We start from the raw sequence: 16,958 nt of genomic DNA, 5'->3' as shown, positions 1-16,958 counted from the left end.
CGAAGAAACAGTGAAATAGAGAATCCACAGGGGCGCCCACAGCTGTGTGTGGATTCCCGATTCAAGCCCTTTAAAAGCCAATTTTAGCCATGATTTCAGCATTTTTTCTCCATCTTTTCCCCAACTTGAAAGAGGGATTATGCTATGGTTTTGAGGGTTATTTTCTAGGGATTTGGAGTGGTTCTATAGCTCCAACATTGCGCTCCGTTTGGAAGAACGTTAGTGGGAGAGCTTTCGTCAGCACCGATCCGGCGAGGTGTATCCTAGGCCAAACAAGGGGACCATTGAGACAAGTAGATGACTCTCCACAAGACGATTGCCATGACTATCGAGGGGCTTTTCTATGAATTCTTTGCTTTTACATTCGATTTCATTGATTGTAACTAGCTCCATGGAGAGCTAAACCCCATAGTGGGTACTTAGGTATTTGTGAACCGTAGGATGTATTCGTTTCATTGAACCTCTTTATTATGCTTTCAATTAATTGATGCCTTATTTGAGTTGCAATCTGGAATGCTTGACTGTATGAATACTCCCTTAGAGTGACACTAGGGTTGAGAGTTCTTGATGGTAACCTTTGTGAGTAAGTGACACACCACGAGAGTTAGATAAAGCTAGATTGGAGAGGGTTGAGAGGGTGAGTCGAGAGGTAGCGGAGCGTCCCCTTTCCCCTTCGGTGTGATTTATTCTACCTCTGTTTCCTCGAATTCTTTGCAGTCATAGTAGAGTAAATAGGCTAAAGGATGACCTTCCGCTGGGGCTTAGTTGCGGGTGCAATGGAGTGAAGCGTTGAAGTGATTTTAGCACCTAGGGCTTAATTGTGGCTAGGGACCTTACACCTGGACCAAAGGGTTAGGCCTACATATAGGAAGAGTATTTATCACTTGGAATCCCTAGAACTCATTCCAATTCTATACGAGTGCGAGGTTGAGAGGTTATTCAATTTCTCCTCCGGGACATGTATAGAGTTAGGCATGGTTGACCTTAGATTTGGGATCATGTATTTAAGGATCTCCATGACTCATTATTGCATCAATTAGAAAGTATAATAGAGGGTTCTTCCACTTGAAACGATTGTCCTAGGCGGAATAATATCCGGGTACCCCATTTATATCGATTGCCTTACCTTCTCCTTTACTTATGCTCTCTTTCTTGTTGCTTTTACTTTTGTTATTTTACATCTTGTCACACATATCACTATTCATTTTTCACTTAGTTAAGAAACAATTTAAGTGTCTTTATGCCCTACTCTCTGTGGATACGATACCCACTCATCTGGGATTATTACTTTGATGACCCCATGCACTTGAGGGACATTCGCAAGGGCCGTTTGTCAACGTTCATGAACTCCTCTCGTGTCTTGGTCCTTGAGTTGAACAAGAGCTGCCAACAATGTATCTTTATAGCCTATCTGTGCTTCCTTTTGATATTTCAAGGCATTCACAACCTAATTGCACAAAAGAACACCAAATACACAATATGAGATATAAACCATGGTAAAAATGAAGCTCAATGCATGTAAAACATATGGAAAAATATAGGTGTAAATATCAAAATGGTCCCTCTATTTAATGTTTTCGGCCCTTTTAGTCCCTCTAATATAAAATCCGCCTTTTTGGTCCTCGTATTTGCATATTTCCGTCCTTTTAATCCCTCCAAATAACAGGTTTGTCCTTTTAGACCTTCTAGCTAATGAATTGGAGGGACCAAAAAAGGATTAAAATGTCTACTCAAGCACTTATCACCCGTGCACTTGCGGAGAACACATCAAGTTTTTGGTGCCGTTACCGGGGACTTGCAACAATTAAGAAGGCTTAGAATCTAGTGTTCTAGGTTGTTTATATTGTGTATACTTGTGAATATCTTTCTTTCTATCTTGTTCTTTATTTTATTTTATTTTCATCTTCAGCTTTGCTTTTTAGTTCTTTTAAGCTTACATTGTTCTATTTTGTACATGCAAGTACAATTGCATGACCCATGGAAGCACGTCTTCTCCATTAGCAAGTCCTGATCCAGAAGTTAAAAGAAATTTCAGAAAAAGGGTCCGTCATATCAATTTGAGTGAGACAGGATATGTTGAGATAAGTATGATAGCGGGTTAGGAAGACGAAATGGCTGGTAATCAACCACAAAGTATTTTAGATTTTGCACAGCCAAATCTTAAGGAGGTTGGTTCGAGTATTGTTCATCCTCCTATTATGGCAAACAATTTTGAATTGAAGCCAAATTTAATTCAATTGGTGCAACAGATGTGTTAGTTCCATGGATTTAAGGATGAAGACCCGTACAAGCACCTTAGAAACTTCTTAGAAATCTATAACAGTTATAAGGTGAGCAACATTTCTGGGGAAGCAGTTCATTTGAGACTCTTCCCATTCACATTATGAGAAAGGGCCAAGTAATGGACAAATTCCTTGCTCCCTAGGTCTCTTACATCTTGGAAGCAAACTTCTGAGGCATTTATTGCTCGATATTTTCCCTTTGCTAAGATCACCAAACTCAGAAGTGACATCACTTCCTTCCTCCAATTGGAATCTGAATCCTTATACGATACATGGGAAAAGGTATAAGGAGATGTTGAGGAAATGCCCACAGCACGGAATTGTCGAATGGATGCAAATCCAGATCTTCAATAATGGACTAAATACTTCCACATAATAGATGCTTGATGCAGCCGCAAGAGGTTCATTGTGTAATAAGCAACTGAGTGAAGCACAAAATATGATTGAAGAGATGGCAAACAATGGGTATCAATGGAGTTCAGAGAGGAACAAACCGGTGAAGTCCACTGGTATTTATCAAGTGGATGTCATCACTACTCTTGAAGCACAGGTTGAAGTAATAACTAAGAGATTAGACAACATGCAATCTCCATCTTCAAACTCAAGACCTATGCATGATCATTTTGGCCAGTTATGTGACCCAAGCTTTGCCTCTTCCATTGATGCAAGTGTAGAATGGATTGAGCAAGTGGACTTTCTTGGTTATAACCATCATTATCAGAATAACACATATAGCAACACATATAATGCTAGATGGAGGAATCACCCAAATTTTTCTTGGAGTCAGCCGAGATAGGGATAGCTGGCACAGTAGTAGTAGCAATACAAGCCTCTTCCTCAAATTTTACAACAATCACAGTCCTCATCCTCTTCAGACCCTTATAATGATCTTACTAGTTTAATGGCCTTATTCATCAAGAGTATTGAGACTCAATTTACAGGTTTTGAAAAGATGATCAGAAATACCAATGCAATCATGAGGAACTTAGAGCATCAGGTAGGCCAACTATTTAAGCTGCTGGAAGAAAGACTACCTGAAGGAATCACTGAAGGGTGTGACTTTTAGAAGTGGGAAGTAGCTCTCCACTTTGTCGAGAAGGAGCCTAAACTAGAAATTGCTAAACCAACCATGAGTACCAACGTAGTCAACACAACAAAGGAAAGAAAATCGGTGCCGGAGTATCAACTGAAGCTTTCATACCATGCTAAGGTAAGGAAAGACCAATATAATGAGCAGTTTGAAAAATTTCTCAACATGTTTAAAACTTTGCACATTAATGCCCCATTTGTAGAAGCTCTCACTCAGATGTCGAGGTATGCCAAATTCTTGAAAGAACTGCTCACCAACAAAAGGAAGCTGGAGGATGTGTCTTCTGTGACACTTAGTGAGGAATGTTCTACTTTGATATGTAACAAACACCTCAAGAAGGAGAAAGATCCAGGGGGCTTCATTATCCCTTGCACAATTAAGGGTTTGGTTGATGAGAAGGCTCTTGCTAACCTTGGGATGAGTATTAATCTAATGCCTTACAGAATTTTAGAAAACTTGGGGCTTGGGGAGCCTAAGCCCACCAACATTACTTTGCAATTGGCAAACAGATCCACCAGATGACCAAGGGCCACAATTGAAGACGTTCTAGTTAAAGTGGATAAGTTTATATTTTCGGTGGATTTCATCATTTTAGATATTGATAACAAAGTTAAAGTGCCATTAATATTGGGACGGCCATTCTTAGCGACTTCCAAAGCTCTCATTTATGTTAAGTATGGCTGAATGACACTTTGAGTTGGTGATGAAGAAACTACTTTTAAACTTTGTGACTCCATGAGGCATACTATGGATTTTGATGATACATGTTATTATGTTGATGTTGTTGATGAGGTTGTCTATGATTTTATGCAGGAAACTTTCATGAAAACTGAGCTTGGAGACTTGTTGGATGATACTACTTGGATGAAGAAGCACTTGAGGAGGTAGTAGAAGAAGTTCAAGGCTTGGAATTGGTGGCTAGCAAGGATACAAAGCCACCAAGGAAACGGATCTCCAGAGCAAGAAAGTGGTGGAAAATATTACATCTAGGAAGAAGAATCCACTCACCTCACCGCCAGCACCACACAATACTGATCATTCCGCTACTTGGTCATTTGGTGAGGTCTATTTGATTAACATGTTATTGCTATATGCTTGCAATTGTGTCACAGGTAGCCAAAAGAGGTCTCAATTTCATGAACCTCGGTAAGCGCGAGATAGGTACGTCAAGCTAGTGGCATTAAACAACCACTTTTTGGGAGGAAGCTCAACTTGTTTGTTTATTAGTTGTTTGTTTATTTTTTATTTGCATTTTGTTCTTTGATTATTGGTTTCCAAGCTGTGTTTCATTTGTACTCTCTTATCGTTAGCAAGATAAAAAGTAAAGGAGATCAAAATCAATAAAGGTAAGGTATCGGGCAATGTTCCCCCTAGGATCTAACATGAAGCTCAAGACTTGCTAAATGCTTCTAAACCGACTCTAATGAGTTGAGGTAATACAATAACAACCGGTAGTTGCATCTAAGCAACCAGCACTAGTTTCCTACAAGGTCCCGGTGGAGAAATCGCTCAATCTCAACACTTCACACACCATATAACCAGAATAAGCTCTAGGGATAAATAAGAGTGAAATCGATTCCTAAAGATAGATCCAACCCTATTTCTAGGCGAAAGACCCCTAACCCCCTACAAGGTCCCAGTTGAGAAATCTCTCAATCTCACGTCTCATACCAAATATGGTTGCATAGAGTGTAGGGAATATGGAGATAGGAAACACCCTCTCAACCCTCTTTAGCCTTGGAGTTCTAACTCTAATGGAGACCTCTCTCATCAAAGTAACAAATCAAGCATAGATAATCAACCACAAGGATCAATAAAATATGCAAACAATGGGAATACAAGATTAAAACTCAAATCAACTCAAATTTAATAGGAAACATAAAGCAAATCAATAGCAATGTAAACCATAGAGAAAAAACCCCTTGAATTCCTGATGATGGCCTTGATGTGTTGCTCAACGTATTGAAGAATCCTCCTCCAAAGCTAGGTTGCTGAAGGCTCCCTCAATGCTATGACAGAGAGAAGATCGATCATAGTTGGTGAAAAATGTCCCTCAATATCACCAAAGACCTTATCTAAAACCCTAGCTGCTTTGCACTTAGAGTGCTCACCAAAAGCGCTGCAAAAATTCTCCAAAGAATAGGGAAAACGGCCTACTTATAGTCACAAAACGCGCATGTCACTTGCATATCACAAACTTCAAAGAAGTTCTCTATGTGGTTGTTTGGATCCTCATCGGCCAAACTATTGAACTGTACTGACTACTGAATCATTTGGATGAATGCGGGCTTTAGCTCAAAGTTTGGAGCTGTAATCGGGGGTTCCACAATACTCGATTGTATGCCCAAAACTGAGGGTCTAGCATAATCAGAAAGTATCCTCTGTTGCTCATTCTATTCTGCCATATTATCTAACCCTTCAACTTCTATTTCAGCTTGATTAGACGGTTCTTTTATAGGTTCTTTTCACCTTCTTTTAAATGTACGTTCAAGTTCAGGATCTCCTTCAATCAATGTGGAAGCGTTCCCTCGAGTCATAAACCGGAGCTGCACCAAAAGAAAGTAAACAAATCGGAACGATGACAGAAAAAGAAGATGTGAAATAGAATGAATGAATGAATTGCTAAGAAAATAAAGTGCAAAGTTTCTCTTAATGAATACTCCGGTAACGGCGGCAAAAACTTGACAACGCCCCTTGCGTATATCCCGCAAGTGCACTGGTTTGTCAAGTAATAAAATCCTAGGTGAGTGGGTATCGTATTCACAGGGAGTAAGGAATAAAAATACTTAAATTGTTTCTTAACTAAGTGAAGATAAATAGTGATTTTGTTAACAAGATGTAATGTAAACAAAAGTAAAAGGGACAAGAAAGAGAAGCACAAGTAAAGGGGAGATAAGGCAATCGATATAAATGAGGTACTCGGATATTGTTCCACCTAGGACAATGGTTTCAAGTGCAAAACCCTCTATTATGCTTCCTAACTAATGCATTAATGAGTCATGGAGATCCTTCAATACATGGTCCCAAATCTAAGGTCAACCATGCCTAGCTCTATACGATGTCCCGGAGGAGAAATCAAACAGTCTCAACACCTCACACTTGTATAGAATTGCAATGAGTTCTAGGGATTCCAAGTGATAAATCCTCTTCCTAGATGTAGACCTAACCCTTTGGTCCAGATGAAACGTCCCTAGTCATAATTAAGCCCTAGGTGCTTGCATTAATGAGTCATGGAGATCCTTCAATACATGGTCCCAAATCTAAGGTCAACCATGCCTAACTCTATACGATGTCCCAGAGGAGAAATTGAACAATCCCAACACCTCACACTTGTATAGAATTGCAATGAGTTCTAGGGATTACAAGTGATAAATCCTCTTCCTAGATGTAGACCTAACCCTTTGGTCCAGGTGAAACGTCCCTAGTCACAATTAAGCCCTAGTTGCTAAAATCACTTCAACGCTTCACTCCGTTGCCTCTACAACTAAGCCCCAGCGGAAGGTCATCCCTTATCCCGTACACTCTACTATGACCACAAAGAACTCGAGGAAATAGAGGTAGGACAAATCACACCGGAGGGGAAAGGGGACGCTCCGCTACCTCTCGACTCACCCTCTGAACCCTCTCCAATCTAGCTTTGACTAACTCTCGTGGTGTGTCACTCACTCACAAGAGTTACCAATACGAACTCTCAACCCTAGTGTCACTCTAAGAGAGTATTTATTCAATCAAGCATTCAAGATTGCAACTCAATTAAAACATCAATTAATGAAAGCATAATAAATGGTTTAATAAAACAAATACATCCTAGGGTCACAAATCCAAGAACCCACTAGGGGGTTTAGCTCTCCATGGAGCTAGTTACAGTCAATAATGAAATCGATTGTAAAAACAAGTAATCCATAGAAAACCCCCGCGATAGTCATGACTATGGTCTTGTGGAGAAGCCTTGACTCTTCCAAAGGTCCCTTTGTCCGATCTAGGATACACCTCGCCGGATCGGTGCCGATGAAAGCACTCCAACTAACCTTCTTCCAATTGAGCGCGATGTCAAAGCCATAGAACTTCTCCAAATCCCTTGCCAATACCTCTCAAAACCCTAGCCGCAGCCCTCTCTTAAGTTGGGGAAAAGATGGACAAAAGAATGCTGAAATCGGGGCTGAAATCGACCTTAAATAGGGCTGGAATAGTGCATCCACACACCCCTGTGGATTCTCCACACGGGCCTGTGGAATTTCCACACGGGCATGGATAGTTTCCACATGCCCGTGTGGATTCTCTGGAATTCACTTTTTCAGCCGGCTATGAACTGTACCTACTGCAGTAAACTGCTACAGTGTTTTGCTACAGCAGTACCGGCCCGAAACACTCTGGAATCCATGTTTTCATTGAGGTAACGTAAATGGGCACACGTTTACGTCGTAGATTACCTTACTTCTTCAATAAACAGCTTCATTGGTAAAGATCTTGCTATCCATGCACAAGCCGGGACACTCGAATGTGACTGCCTTTGTGCCCCTCCAAATCATTGTGCTAACTTGAATACAAGGACGTTAGCACACATTTTTGCATCTTGAACCAGACTTATGCCTTCGAGTTTGAACCTTCTCAAGATTTCCTCCAAATAGTGCGTTCACGATCTACGTTGGCTTCTTTCTTTAACATTCGGCTTCACAACCCTATATGCAAGAAAGTGACATAAATGCACAAGTATTAGTGCTAAAACCTAATAAAAGTAATGCTCATCATAAGGATAGAACACTTCGCATTCTTATCACACAAGCACTTATCAAACTCCCCCACACTTAAGCTTTTGCTTGTCCTCAAGCAAAAATTAAAACATTGAAGCATAGACGAAGGAAATATTAGAAGTGCTTTGCCATAGGTCCACCAAAGCATACAAATAGAGCATTCTACAAGTAAGAGAAGTTTCAACACTAAATACGAAAAATCAATGCTCTAGCTAAAAAGTTGAATAAAAAAGGACAACAAACCGGAAATCGTGTAAGTGTGTGTAAACTCACTCAAGTCAACCCAAGGTATACTCCTCAAAGTTCTAAGTAAGTAGGACTTATTTGTCTACAAAAAGTAGTAACATTTGAAAGAAGGTAGTAGCATCACACATCCTCTAAGGTAGCCCTTTCCAAAGCGGCAGCTAAGGTGGCTTTCACACTTTCGAGGTGGTACCTCTTTCTACCGGAGTGATATGTTTCAATCATCCTATGAGATAGATCTTTCTCTCATTAGGGCATAACTAGTATCCAACTTATGAGAGTAGCTTCATACTTCATAGGTGGTAGCTCTTTCCACCTAAGAAGCACAACTAAACAATAAAACTATTTTATTCATTCTTTTCCTTTTTCCATTTTTTCTCACAATTAACAAAAGAAACAACTATAACTAGTCCCTTTAACATAAAACTTGAGTTCCCAAAAGAGTTTAAAGAGTGAGTAGTGCAACAAGTGTTAATCGGGAAAAAATTCTTAGAAATTCAAGCAAGAACTAGAGCATGAGAACATTCAATGTTAAAAATTCTCCTAAACTCAAGAATACAATCATTGCAACTAAGGTGAACCGCCATTGGCTATGTGAGCATGTATATTAAACAAAATTAATATAAAAGACATATGCACTATGAAACTCTCCCCCACACTTAAGTTGTACATTGTCCCCAATGTACACATGCAAGCTCACTCATAATGTATATCAATTAAGAATATATGTGGGAGAAGCAATCAAAACAATAGTCCCCTGACCCTTAGTATTGCATTTGATGGAGCTAAATCCTTAGGAGTGATGTTCCAACGGGTTGTGAAGCAAACACGGCCAAGTACCGAAGCACCTTGGCCGTGTTCATGACAAGTTCTCAATTCCCATACAGACAAGACCATCTGCACACATACACGAGGGGGTTTAGTGAAGCTCAATAAAATAAAAACAACTCGAGTATATAAAGGATAAAGCAATGAATACAACTTAAGATAACAAAATGAAAATTACTCAGAAGAAAAATCCTTTCTGAGTATACAAGTCCAAAATGAAATGCAAAAGTAAATAGATAAAGAGTGAAGTCAAGTGTTTGTGTCGCGCTCTAGCCCTACTACTGCTGCTGGTGCTAGATCAAATGGTGAAGGTAGAAATAGTGGCGGTGATGCCGGAGGGTCCTCGGTCTCCTGATGAAGGGTGAGGACGCATCTCGCCCTAATAGTAGTAGTATGATGTCAAGACGCGCCATCATCTCTTTGTACTACGCAACCTGTAAAGCTCGGACCTCTGCGATCTCGGTCCGAAGCTCACCTACAGCACTCTCAAGCCTCTCAAACCCATCATGAGCTCGAGAAGGAGTAGAAATAGGTACTGAACGCCAGTGTGTCTCCTCTGCTATAAGGGGTGCTTCGGTCCCCGTCGATGCAAACTGAGGCTCGGGAACCTGTCGGGAACCCTCAACTGCATCCTTTCCGTCCTCAGCAACCTCTGGGGTGGCCGTAGCTGTCACGCCCCGACCCGCGGGCCCACGAGACGCGACAATCGCCGCAGCAATCCCGAGGAGGGATACCCCGCCACTCAACCCTCAGGATGCCGCAAGGCTAATCAACACACCTGGAATTCAACAATATACATATCGCAGATATAGAACAGAAAGAAACAATGTTACACAACGACAGTAACAACAACAACAATAGGATACAGAAAATATAGAGGTTCACAAAATACACAGGGAAACAACCCTAACAACAGTAGGAAATGGTAATACACAGAAGTTTAAGAGTATTTAAATACTAAACCATGCAACAAGTTTTCTACACACTAGTGGATCCATAGGTCTTATAACATGTTCCATGACAACAACAACATACATGAACTGAAGGAAATACAACAGATGATAGAATAGTAGTAAATGCCCAGTACGCTGCCACACGGTCACACCTACTACCCGCAGATCCGGGAGGAAGAAAGAGGGATGAGTAACTCAAGTTACTCGAGTGAGGGAGGTTAGCACAACCTTAGCGAGAAAAAATACACCAACAGACAAAGATAATAATAATGAATCATCAAAAATAAATGCTTTTACCAAAGTGATACAAGTTTAGAAACATTATTACATATAATAGAAGCCTTCAAGAGAATTAAAAAAACATAATAATACCAAGAAAAACTCTTTTTACCCCAACTAGGGTTTACAACACAAAAAAATCATAAAAGCATGGTTTTTAAATACAAGTAAAAACAACAAAAAATATCATGGGTTTGAAATAAATAAACACAATACCCAACACTCACCCAACATAACATGGTCTAGAAAAACTCTCTAAACCTTCGCCGTGGCCATGGCTAGGTTCGAGCCGCCAAGGTACTCATGCCCTTGACGTTGACCCATCGAGTTCACCGGTTGGTGACTCCGGCTACCCGATGAATATCCGATCGGGGCTCTACACTCCCACCGAACCGGCCCTCGTAGTAATCAGCCGGTCGACACGCCACCTCAATAGGGTCGGCCGTGAAGACCGCCCTACTGCAGATGGGATATCACCAAAACAATCACCACAATAAAAATACAACTCCACTCGGAGTACAATATCCATCCATGATCATAAATCAAGAATACCTCGGCCATTTGCACGAGGACAAGATAAACACATAAGCAAAGCCCAAACTTTTTAACACAAAAATAATTTGCAAGTCCCAACACAAGCAACAACATGGAAATCCTTTTCCTTTCAACAATCCAAAAATTTGTTTCAAGCCTAGGATTTCACCAAATCAAAGATTTCCATAACAAAACTCAAGTTTCAAACAAAAATAAAGATTTCACAAACTCATGGATACATATATCAATCACAATTTCCACGATAACAAAAACAAAAAAAGCCAAAAGAGACATCCAAGATTTGCCTCAACAATAATTATCATTCACCAAATTACCAAACAAGTATAAATCAATAAAAACTTACTTAAAACATGAAATGCATATATATATATATATATATAGCTATTGGCATTCTTCTAATAAAGCTATGCTAAATAATTCCACTCACAGAAAAGGAAATTTGTCTTCCTCGCAAGCTACTCCTCGGCTAAGCCTTTGCCTCGAGCCAAGACTTCTTCTCCTTGCCAAAGCATAACAAAACACCACAAAAATTAGCAAAAACAAACAAACAAGAAAAACCCTAAGTTTTCTAACAAACCACCCTAATTCGATCCTAAGATTAGCTCAAAACTAGGTTTAAAGGTTACCAATGAATTCCTAGGGGTTTTAGCTTCAATCTAATCTAAAGAAATCAAAAAAACAACTAAAGATTGCCGGTGCTACAGTAAATTCGAACTTGCTACAGTAAAACCGAGCCCTATACTATGGTTTTCTCCCAATTTACAACTCTAAATCACAAATTTTCTTCTACAACATTCTCACACAAGATCAACAATTCAATGGCTTCAATTTAAACCTATAAACATGCAAATCCATGGAGAAATTCTAGGTTTTGAAAAAAAACTAAAACAAGGAAAATACAAGAATAAATACGGTATAAAACCATAAATCTATGCTTACCAAGCTCAATGGTGAAGGAGGAAGAGATAGGATGCTTGGTTCGCCGGAAAAACTTCGCCGGATAAGAAAAATCGGAAGGTTCGGCCAAGACAAGGAAAGAAGAAGAGAAGAAGAAAAAGAAGAAGAAGAAATGTTTTAAGGGAAAAATTTTTCGGGCTGCTACGATAGCAGGGATGCTACAGATGCAGGGCCTCTATCAAACCAGAGCTTCTACGAGGAACAAGTCGCTCATGGAACCGGTTTGCTACGAGGATCAGTCTGCTACGATGAACGGGCTGAAAAATCTATAGAAATGGGCTATAGTAATCTACAGTAAACACTGGGTATAACAGTAGCTATAATTTATGCTCCAGGCCCACATCTATGCACCAATCCCATCATCCTAATCATCTCAGATCCAAGAGGGACAGTCACGACCGTCCTCTCATCACCTCGTATAGCTTCTAGAAAACCCATCCCCACAATAAGTCTAGTGACGTAAGGACAAGTGAATAATACTCCCACTCTCGCAAAATGGCCCTGGTGCCTCAAGACGTCTGCCACTACATGCCCTAGGTGAATCAGCACGTTGCAGAGCATGGAGTATAAATAGAATAAGTCGTGCCTGCTCAAAACATCTGTGTTGTCACCTCGACCAGACACAGACCTGCTGAGGACCAAGTATAAGTATCTATAGCTCAGCCGGGAAAGGCTGGTGGCCTTGGACACTCCCGGTTCATACTGCCTGTGTCCACACAAAACTCAGTACGCCTATTATGGAGTCAATGTACCTGTGAAATTCGTCAGTAAGCGTCCATACTGCTCAGAACCTGTATAAGTCTCGTTGTACATGCCCATATGAACCAGAACTCAGTGAAACTCATGCAAAACGGATGTCCGAATGCTCGGAACTGTCTAGCATCCTTGGTGTCAAATCTCCCATATGGCTGATCAAACTCGAAGGATGCCAACACCTCTAGCGTCAATGCGTGGAAAGCTAGCTCGTCACTCCAGTTCCCACTACTAGCATCTCATCAATCTCATCGGCTAGCTCGTCACCCCGCCGAATTTCTTTCAGCCCACTCAAATCCACAAAGCGAGACTGACCAAAACTGAGTGCCGATAATCTCTCAAATCGAGCCTGATGCTCGGGGTTCAAGAATTCCATGTGTACAAACTTAGGTGGGGTCTCTCTAAGGTGCTTAACTTCGTGCTTCTTCAAATGAAGTTCCATATCTACAAGAATTGACGAGAAAACTATCAACAAGGCTCTAGAAATAATACTGTAGAATTCCACACCGTCGTGTGAAAATTCCACACGCCCGTGTGGATCTGCGGTGCATGAAAATCACACGGCTGCATGTCAATACTCCCAAAACACAATTTAAAACCACGTTTAAACATCTTCTAAACATGCATAAACCACCATAGAATAAAAATTGTTGCAAATTAACAGTTTTAATCCACTAAAAACAAGAAATGGCGAATAGAAGAGAGGGTGAAAGGTTTACCTATAAAATAGGAATGAAATTTCAAAAATCAGCACAAAAAATTAAAGAAAACCCCTCTAAACCAGTGATATGTGGGCCAGGCAACTGATCAAGGTCGATCTTCAAGTGATTGGAGGTGTAGAAGAAGAAAACTCAAAAAGATTTTAAAGAAAAACTCGCGTCTCTTGGAATTCTGCACATCCACACGGGCGTGTGGAAATTATCTACGCTCGTGCGCCTCCATCGGAGAGACTCATAGGGGCAAATGTACGCCCCTGTGCGCTCTTTGGATAACACTCTATGTCTGTGAAAGCACTTGCACGGGCGTGTGGAAAATACCCACGTCCGTGTGCCTAACCCACAGAGGCAAATCCACAGCCCTGTGCGCTCTTTGTCCAACCGAGAATAATCACTAAGTGTTTCGCACGCCTGTGGGTAATTTTCGCACGGGCGTGGACTTTCACAGGCCCAACACACAGGGGCGAACGCACGCCCCTATGTCTTCTCAGGATGGGGAAGAGTCTTTTTTAGAGATTCATGCAGCCGTGCGGAAAATACCCACGCCCTTGTATTTGTTAAAGGGTTACCCACAGGGGTGCACCACTCCCCTGTGCGCTCTCGGGAAAAATTGCTAAGTCTCTTCTGGAAGATGCACGCCCGTGCGGAAATTACCCACGCCCGTATGCCTTCTCTGGACGAGCTGTCAGTGTACATCTACGGGTGTATGGAAATTCCACACGCCTGTGCATTTTCTCTGGATGCCTTAAAAACTCTGCAGGCTCTGCAGAAACTTTCTGAACATGTATACACACTCAAAGCCTACCCTATTATGCAAAATATACCAGCGAAAAACATAAGAAACTAGCTCGCTCAACCAAAAACTTTGCCAAATCCACATAAAAGCACACGATGACATCAAAAATTTATAAGAAAATCACAGGAAAAGCATCTAAAAATCAAGACACCAACACTCAACGCTTTATTCATGCAAACACTAAACTAGCAACTAAGAAAACAGTCAACACTTGAGTTGCCTCCCAAGAAGCGCTTATTTAACGTCACTAAGCTTGACGTACCTTGTCTTACCTAACGGGGGTTTATAGATGAAGGTTGCCCTCTTACCCATAGCTTGAAAGCATGATGAGCAAAGTCTCTTGAAGGTAGAGGGGGAGTTATCAGGCTTGGTACCACCTAGCAAAGGTTCATCCAACTTGTTTGATTCACGCACATCCCCAACAGCCTTGGGGTATTTCCTATGGTGTTTCCTCGCCCTTTTCATCTTCTAGAGCACCTTCTTCATGATCCTTAGGTTAGATGGTACTTGCTCTTCGAGACCAATCATCATTACTTCTTCATTGTCCACCTCTTGGTCGAATAAATCCTCGTACAGGTCCAGATTGAACATTTCCTGCATATATTCATCCACAATCTCATCAGTAGTGTCAATAAAGTAAAGAGTATCATCAAAGTCAAGAGAATGTTGCATGGCTTCAGCGAGGCAGTATGTGAGCTTATCATCTCTAACCCTCAGTGTCAACTCCCCGCCGTCCATATCGATTAATGCCTTAGAAGTGCGCAAGAATGGCCTGCCAAGTATCAAAGGTACATCCATGATAAGTGCTTGTGTGATATGAATGTGAAGTATTCTTTCCTTATGATGAGCATTACTTTTATCGGGTTTAGTTCTAATATGCGTACATTTATGTTACTTTCATGCATCTAGGATTGTGAAGCCGAATGTTAAAGAAAAAAGACAATGTGGATCGTAAACGCACGATTTGGAGGAAATCTTTAGAAGGTTCAAACGCGAAGACATAAGTCGGGTTCAAGATGCAAGAATGTGTGCCAACCTCCTTGTATTCAAGTTAGCAATATGATTTGGAGGGGCACAAAGGCAGTCACATTCAAGCATGCCAGCTTGTGCATGTATAGCAAGATCTCCACCAATGAGGCCGTTTATTGAAAAAGCAAAGCAATTTACGACGTAAATGTGTGCCCATTTACGTTACCTCAATGAGAACATGGATTCGGGAGTGTTTCGGGCCGGTACTTTAGCAGCCACTGCAGCAGGTACTGTTCACAGCTGGCCGAAGAAGGAGATTTCTAGAGAATCCACACGGGTGTGTGGAATTTCCACACGCCCGTGCCTTAATTCCACATGCCCGTTTGGTGAATTTACAGGGGGATGTGGATTCCCGATTCCAGCCCAATTGAAGGCCGATTTCAGCCCCGATTTGGGGATTCTTTTCTCCATCTTTTCCCCAACATGAGAAAGGGCTGGGGCAAGGCTTTTGAAAGGTATTGCTAGGGATTTGAAGAGGTTCTATGGCTCTAACATCTTGCTTTGTTTAGAACAAGATTAGTGGGAGTGCTTTCGTCGGCACCGATCCAGCGAGGTGTATCTTAGGCCGGACAAAGGAACCTTTGGACAAGTAGAGGCTTCTCCACAAGACCATCGCCACGACTATCGAGGGGATTTTTTTATGGATTACTTGCTTTTACATTTGATTTAATTATTGATTATAATTAGCTCCATGGAGAGCTAAACTCCCTAGTGGGTACTTGGATTTGTGAACCGTAGGATGTATTCATTTTATTAAACCTTTTTATTATGCTTTCATTAATTGATGTTTTAATTGAGTTCCAATCTTGAATGTTTGATTGTATGAAATCTCCCTTAGAGTGACACTAGGGTTGAGAGTTCTTGTTGGTAACCCTTGTGAGTGAGTGACACACCACGAGAGTTAAACAAAGCTAGATTGGAGAAGGTTGAGAGGGTTAGTCGAGAGGTGGCAGAGCGTCCCCTTTCCCCTCCGGTGTGATTTATCCTACCTCCATTTCCTCTAGTTCTTTGCAATTATAGTAGAGTGAATGGGCTAAGGGATGACCTTCTGCTCGAGCTTAGTTGTAGAGGTAACGGAGTGAATCATTGAAGTGATTTTAGCACCTAGGGCTTAATTGTGACTAGAGACCTTTGACGAACGCCCTTTGCGTAGGTCCCGCAAGTGCACGGGGTCATCGAAGTAATAATCCCAGGTGAGTGGGTATCGTATCCATAGGGAGTAGGGAATAAAAACACTTAATTTATTTCTCAACAATGTGAAAAGTGAATAGTGATATGTGTGACAAGATTCAATTAACAAAAACTAAAAACAACAAGAAAGAGAGCACAAGTAAAGGAGAAGGTAAGGCAATCGATAGAGATGGGGTACCCGGATATTGTTCCGCCTAGGACAATCATTTCAAGTGCAAGAACCCTCTATTATGCTTCCTAATTAATGCAATAGTGAGTCATGGAAATCCTTAATTACATAGTCCCAAATCTAAGGACAACCATGCCTAACTCTATATATGTCCCGAAGGAGAAATCGAACAATCTCAACAACTCGCACTCGCATAGAGTTGCAATGAGCTCTAGGGATTCCAAGCGATAAATCTCTTCCTGATTATAGACCTAAAACTTTGGTCCAGGTGGAAGGTCCCTAACCACGATTAAGCCCTACATACTAAGATCACCTCAGTGTTTCACTCTATTGCACTCGCAACTATGCCCCAGCGGAGGGTCATCC

The 16,958-nt window shown here is 41.2% G+C and overlaps 1 non-coding gene across 1 annotated transcript; it reads right to left on the bottom strand.

The window, feature by feature from the left end:
- Positions 1-2,495: 2,495 nt before the first annotated feature.
- On the bottom strand, positions 2,496-2,603 carry LOC120281479. Its single transcript, XR_005542619.1, has one exon. It is a non-coding gene; the product is annotated as a small nucleolar RNA R71 (small nucleolar RNA).
- Positions 2,604-16,958: the final 14,355 nt, after the last annotated feature.

This window comes from Dioscorea cayenensis, chromosome 17, assembly GCF_009730915.1.
Source record: "Dioscorea cayenensis subsp. rotundata cultivar TDr96_F1 chromosome 17, TDr96_F1_v2_PseudoChromosome.rev07_lg8_w22 25.fasta, whole genome shotgun sequence".
NCBI lineage: Eukaryota > Viridiplantae > Streptophyta > Magnoliopsida > Dioscoreales > Dioscoreaceae > Dioscorea > Dioscorea cayenensis.
This window is presented reverse-complemented; position numbering and strand designations above follow the sequence as displayed.